Source organism: Trachymyrmex cornetzi, unplaced genomic scaffold, assembly GCF_001594075.2.
Source record: "Trachymyrmex cornetzi isolate Tcor2-1 unplaced genomic scaffold, Tcor1.1 scaffold236, whole genome shotgun sequence".
Classification (NCBI taxonomy): Eukaryota; Metazoa; Arthropoda; class Insecta; order Hymenoptera; family Formicidae; genus Trachymyrmex; species Trachymyrmex cornetzi.
In genome coordinates, this window is record NW_017297019.1 from 20,962 (window position 1) to 28,733 (window position 7,772).

Consider the following 7,772-nt stretch of genomic DNA (forward strand, 5'->3'; position numbering starts at 1 on the left):
GATTACTAATGGTTGTACCAATTTTTTACCATAAGAGCATGACTTACCGACTGCACTTGTAATTTACGAAACGCTCCTTAGATGGCAGTTGCTTCGCCCGGCGCGTGAGCAGGTCCGGCGTACATACAGAGGCCCTTGGTGAAAAATTTACATGCATTTTAATAATTTTTATCGCAACTTGTTAATACTTATAATCCTCTGAATTTAAATATTATTTCTAAACTACTTTAAATTTTAAGAACTTCAGAAATAATATTGAAATGTAATGCAAAACGATGAAAGCTAAAAATAGTAACGTGGACTTCCACACCACCTTTGACGTTCCACGCTTGGCGCGTTAGATTTTTTAAAGTGGACCTTTGCAGCCGTATTATACCACATTTGTAGACCTATTTTTTTTGTTACATAAGCCTTAAACGGATATATTGAAGTCATATTGAGTAAGATCACACGTAGATGAAAAGTTACATCCACGTGTGATCGTGCGCAACATGACAACAATCTATTATATTTTTAGAGCCTATGCTCAAAATGACCCCCTTTCATCTTCTCACAAAGTAAAGCCCTTTTCAAGACTGCTTTACGTACCCGCCGCAAGACCTGTGGACTTAATGCACGGCAAGCTCGTACAATTCTGTCTCTCAGGTCTTGAACGTTTTCGGGTCGCGTTACATACACCTGCTCTTTAACATGACCCCACAAAAAGAAATCTAGTGGTGTAAGATCTGGTGAACGCGGTGGCCATTCATAAGGACCGCGAAGACCAATTCAATGATTACCGAACTTTCTATTTAACAACTCTCTTGTCGCCCTGGAAGTGTGTGCAGGATGTCCGTCCTGCTGGAACCACATGTCAATACGTGATTCCAGTGGCACCTCACCCATTAAGTCGACAAATTGGTCTTCAAGAAATGTTCGGTACGCATTGCCATCGACCTTACCATCGAAAAAATGTGGCCCAACAATGTGGTCTCCGAGAATACCTGTCCAAACGTTCACCGACCACCTCACTTGAGTATGCGCTTGTAGCATTCAGTGAGGATTCTCAGTGGCCCAGTAATGCAAGTTATGGCGGTTGACGTTGCCATCATTATGGAAAACACATTCGTCCGAAAACAGAATGTGTTTGGAAAAATAATAATTTTCCTCACTTACATTAAGGAGCCACTGACAATATCTCAATCTGCGAGCTTCATCCTTAATATGCAGCTTTTGAGTCACCGGTTGCTTTATAAAGCCTTGTGTCCACGATGCTAGAAATCGGTCCGAGACCTCGGACGAAGAAAGAATTGACCAATCGTAATGGTCAGGTGATCAAATTGTTCAAATGTGATTTGTTAATTTTTTCTCTGTCCGAGATCTCGGACCGATTTCTAGCATCGTGGACACAAGGCTTAAGGATGGAAGCGAGCCGCTCTTAAAGCTTTATGTACCGAAGCCTGGCTGATTCCTACATTTCGCGCCACGGTTCGTTGACTGATGGTAGGCTCATTAAGCACTAGTTCCTCTATTTGCGCGGTATTTATGCGCCGTGGTCGCCCTGTACGAAGTATGGAAGTAATGATAAAAAAGAATGTAATATTTAAAGTTATATTCTCAGCAAACGAAGATGAATTGAAAATTGCAATTCGTTTTAATTTATCCGAGTTGGTGCTTTAGTACTTTTTTAATTGAAATGGAAAGAATTGGATAGAATATTATATTATTTTTGTATTGTAATGAATTGAAATACGAAATAAGCTATTCATTGTGTTGAATTCCGATGTATTCATGTCGGTATTATATTTTTTTTTAATTAAAATGAATTGAAATACAAAATGAACTAATCATTATGTTGAATTTGGACGTATTTATATCCATATTATATTATATTTTGATTCAAATGGATTCACTTAAGTTCAAAAATTTTAAATCAATCTATTTGAATCAAAAAATAATATAATAAGGATATGAATACGTCCGAATTCAACATAATGAACAGCTCATTTTCAATTCGTTTTTATCCAAAAATAATATAATACGGACTTGAGTACATCCAAATTCAACATGATAAATAGCTTATTTCATATTCCAATTTATTACACACACAACAAACACACACACACACAATTCAAAAATAATATAATTCTATCCATTTGAATTAAAAAAATACTAAAGCGTCAACACGGATAAATTAAAATGAATTGCAAGTTTCAATTCATCTTCGTTTGCTGGATTACCAAAAACTTTTATAAATATGTACCTGCAGGCTTCATAGGTGTAAACTGACGGGTGATCCCGATTGATCACGGCTCGATTGGACACCACCAATCACAGCGACCGGTGCTTAGGAGCTTTGTAGTCTCAAGCGCTGTGAGTGGCTCGTGTCCAATTGAACCGTGTCCAACTGGGTGCCACCCTCAATTATTATATATATTCGTAAAATTGTGAGCCACTCACAATGCACGTTCTTTCACGTTTTACGAAGCACACAAGATCGAGGCGAGATAGTAAAAACAATTGAAAGAAACAAGGAAAAAAATCGATAGATAACCCTTTTCCGCGGGAGATACAAAGTTTTTTCTAAAATTGTCAGAATTCGCGCGAGAAGCTGCGGCACACTACGTTCGCAGATACCCAGAGCGACGACAGCCGTATCGCAATTTGTTTGGCTCTAAAAATATGATAGATTGTTGTCATGTTGCGCACGATCACACGTGGATGTAACTTTTCATCTGCGTGTGATCTTACTCAATATGACTTCAATATATCCGTTTGAGGCTTATGTAACAAAAAAAATAGGTCTACAAATGTGGTATAATACGACTGCAAAGGTCCACTTTAAAAAATCTAACGCGCCAGCGTGGAACCTCGAAGGTGGTGTGGAAGTCCACGTTATTATTTTTAGCTTTTATTGTTTTGCATTACATTTCAATATTATTTCTGAAGTTCTTAAAATTTAACCCTTGTGTTCGCACCCGGGTACCCGGGTGCCCACCACGGTACATTTTTGCATGAAAGTGGATTAAAAATTAAAATTTCGCTTTAGGCCTCTGGATCGTCGTTATTTAACTCAATTCCAATGAAATGGTGCATTTTAAACATTTTTAAGAATTTTTTTTACCAAAAATAATGAAATTTAAAGTATACATATGCCGCGGACGCACCCGGGTACCCGGGTACCTACTACAGAAAAATTCAATTTTGAATGTACTATTAATTTTTTATTAATTTATTTGATTAATGCATGTAAAATAGGTTGCGTAATAACAGAATATATAAAAATTAGTTATTATTATTATTAGTATTACAAAAAAAAAACATTTATTTGTTATATTCTATGCATTTTGAGAAAGTTATTGCATATTCATCGCAGACAGGTTGATTACATTGGGAGCAGGCCTTTCGAGTTTTCCTTCTCTTCTTAATTGTTTGTTTATAACAAATATGGCAGGAACCGGTGACTTTCTTCCTTCCTGATACATCTCGTTCAACTGCCGGATCTGGAGTAGCCTCCACAGGATTTACTATCCGTCCGATCACACTTTCTATAGCGATCTTTGTGTTATAATTTCTCATTATTTGTACGTTTTGAGATCGAGTGACAATCATTGGTTCTGCAAGTTCTTCGCTCAATGGGCTCTGCTATTTATTTTTGAAATTTCGAGCAGCTGGCGTCCTTCGGTGACCGCGCGCTACCTGCGCCGACCTCGATAATTCCATTTTCTCCTATTTTTGTACGAGCTACATCAGGTCAATTTATTTTCAAATTATTTTCTTCAATTTATTTTCTTCGGGCACTCATTTTTTATGTTTATTTATTGAAATAAACGTTAAAAAATTTTATTTCAATTGCATAAATATTTAAATAATTGAAAAAATGAGAGGTGGGCATCGGGGTACCCGGGTGCGTAACAACGTCGATAAAGTTGGGTGCGAACACAAGGTTAAAGTAGTTTAGAAATAATATTTAAATTCAGAGAATTATAAGTATTAACAAGTTGCGATAAAAATTATTAAAATGCATGTAAATTTTTCACCAAGGGCCTCTGCGTATGTACGTCGGACCTGCTCGCGCGCCGGGCGAAGCAACTGCCATCTAAGGAGCGTTTCGTAAATTACAAGTGCAGTCTGTAAGTCATGCTCTTATGGTAAAAAGTTGGTACAACCATTAGTAATCACTCTGTATATATACGCAGGGTGTCTGATAACTCACCTGACAACGACAGAATATATATAATCTTTATACAGGATGTTCGGAAATTAACGCATTAGAATATCATTGCAAGGTAAAGCCATGGACGTATGAATATCTGGACGGAGCGTAAAAACAGCTTATTGGCGAGGGGACCGAGATCCGCGCGGCGGGGGTGTCAGCCATCTTGTTTGGCGACGTTTTAGCGCCTTGTTTGAAAATTGATATACGTTTCATGATATTATCTCCATTTCGATACATGAAATAGAATTTTGTATGAGAAAAGTTAATTTAACGCGTACAATTAAAAATAATTTTCCGTTTATATTAGAAGAAGAAATGAATATATATACATATATACATATAATATGTATATTGTACATACCTATGCATTACTTCCATTAATATAAACAGAAAATTAGTTTTAATTGTACACAACTGTTGAACAGATTTTCACTTACGCGCACACACAGCACGCGCGCGCGCGCACACACACATTAAAAATAAAACTTTTAATAAAATTTTAACGATAATTGTCATTATAATTAATAAAATCATCTTAATTTTAACAATATTGATTGCATGCAATCACGATTATAATTTTACCTGAAAATTCCCAAAAATTTGAAATATGAGAATTACGGTTCTTTGTATAAATAATGTAAACATATTGTTACATTGATTAGTTGTATAGACATAAATATATAATTTACAAAAATTTTTGTCATTAATAAAAAGAATTAAAAAAAAGAAATAAAAAAAAAGGATTGTACTATTATTGGATTGGGGAAAGAAAGCTATATTAAACATTTATCAATCAAAATAATATTTATTTAAGACATATTTGTTATAAAAAAATATACATTATAAACTTTATATTATATTTATGATAAAATTACGTATATAATAATCAAATATATAAATGTACAAAACATAATAACCTAAGGTATTAGGTTTATTTTTTTTCCATATCACAGAATAGAATTCCTTGCACACCCTGATAGCACAGAGAGTTCAAAAGAATTCAAAAAGAATTCAGTTGAATGTCATCAATTCTGAGTTCATTTTCAGATGCAACAAGAATTCTTTACAGAAAAAGAATTCTTGCATTTGAAAATGAATTCAGAATTGATAACATATCACTGAATTCTTTTTTAACTCTTTTGTGCTATCTGGGCAGTTTAATTTTTTCTTTTTCTCTCCAATGTGAAGTCCTTGGATATGGAAAAGGAATATAAACCTCTTATTGTCCCTGAAATAATGTCAATTTATGGCGGAAGTGTCTTTGACTTTGTACATTTTTCATCGTTTGTTTTCCAATGTGGTAAAGTCTAATTTTTATATATTTGGAAATAATTGCTTTCATTAAATGTATAATGTGATTTTCTAAAGGATTTTGATCGTGTGAATGTTCCTTTAAATTTAAAAACAAATTATTTGAGTCAATAAATTTTCCAAGAACACAATTTATAAGATAAGTTTGTGTAAATTTGTTTTTCATAAATGTTCCTCCACTTTCTGCTAAAGCGAAACGGACGATTCTTTCTGCTTCATGACAAATTTTCGACACATCAGATGATGGATATTGTAAATTACCGCGGCTTTTTATTTGTATCAAGTTAAGGTTTTCGTCTTTTTTATCATCTGAAGTTAGTGCATTAATACATTCTTCGCAATATAATGATTTTTTGCTGTGAAACGCTTCAACAAATCTACTTACTAATTGATTCTAATATTTCTGTATGTTCATCTGCTATTAAACTTTTCTGCTTAAGTTCTTTAAATATCGTATTAAAGTGTGCAATTCGTTTTTCTTGACGCTTATTTCTTTGCTTTAGTGTTCGCACCAATCGTTTATAATATGCTTTTTGATTACATATTATTTTGCGCAAAAATATTTTTCTAGGTGTATTCCATGTATCCTGTTGCTCTTCGGCACAAACACATGTGGAACAATGTTTTCTTCTTTTTACCAGAATTATATTATCATCTCTTCACTATTACCTCTTTTCTTGCGAGGTGTAGGCGTTTGTATTTGTGTTATTTCCGACTTCAACTATTTAATTGTACATAAAATTAAAATTTTTATTTATTACCATACAAGATATGAAAGTATTCTATCAAATTTTTTCACATTAATATCAAGAGTAAAATTTATTATTTTATAAACAATCATAAAATATAATATTAACATAACAGGCATATCTTCATTGTATTTACATTTAATATATATGAATGTAACTGAAATACTTACTGATAATTCGTCGCTCAAAATAGATTTTGAAATTTTCATAGATGTATTATTTGATTTTGAAATGTCCATTAACATTTCATCTATAGTTTCATTAGCTTCTATAGCTTCATTATTCTCTTGTAAAGTGTTTATCTGTGAATATAATATTTATTACTATATTAATGCAAGAGTAGTGTCCATTTGATCACGCTGCAGTTGACTACCAACCACTCAAAGCACTTGATGGAAAGACCCTATAAGCATCAGTCTCTATGAGTGGTGATCAATTGCAATGTGGTCAAACGGAATGCTCAAAAAAGTACTCACAGTCAAATCATTGTCTACTAATTCCATAGTTGAATTTGTAACTAATGTAACTGTATCACCTTCTGAGATATTTGGCTAAATATAAAATTGATGTTAATGTACTTATCCATACAATCTATCATAAATGTTGCATAATCTAATATTTTTCGTATTAATATTACTTGTCAAATAGATACAATAATAACATTTTGTTCTTTATTGATCTCAGTTTTTCTATAACTTTTATTACTACATCCGATTGCAACACAAAGTGGCATTTTTATTATTTTCCTTTAGTAAAATATAAAATTTTGTAGTGAGCAATAATCAAATAATTATCACTGCGATATTTTTCTTCTTTATTTTCCCTGATAGATTTATGATTTACAAAGGCAGATAAAAAAAATACTATAAAGTATTTATAAAAATCTAATGTCATTGTATATGTCTTATATATGATCTGTGTGTCAATAAGGTTATGCTCCCACCATATTCATGATTGACACACAGTTACTTCATTACTTTACCGCTAGAAAGCAGCATCAGTGTCGCCAAACAATATGGCGGCCCCCTCCTCCCCTAAAATCTTCATTCCCCGCGCCAAAAGTTTCCGTTCAGATATTCATACGTCCATGGGTAGAGCGGACTAAACTGTATCGAAAAGTGCTCTATTATTTTACAATTTTTGCTATAGTTAACGAGATATTAATTACTAAAAATTGTCAAAAATTGGTATTGGAGTAATAATTTTTTACTCAAATACTATTAATTACTTTACAGAAAAACTGCAAGAGAAAAAATTGTTTATTTTCTTTTCATAGAACTTTAAGAATTTTTTCCAAATTTTTTATTAACTTTTTAGTATTGCATTTTCTTATTTTTAACAACATACAAAAATATTAAAAAATTCTGAAAAATTTCAGACAAAATACGTGAAAAATACGTTTTTTAAATTATAATTTAAAAAACGTTTCCGGTGAAACGTTTCTTATTGACGCTTAACGGTTATAAAACATTGGATACGTTTAAGAGGGTAGCACCCAGTTAAACGTTGGACAC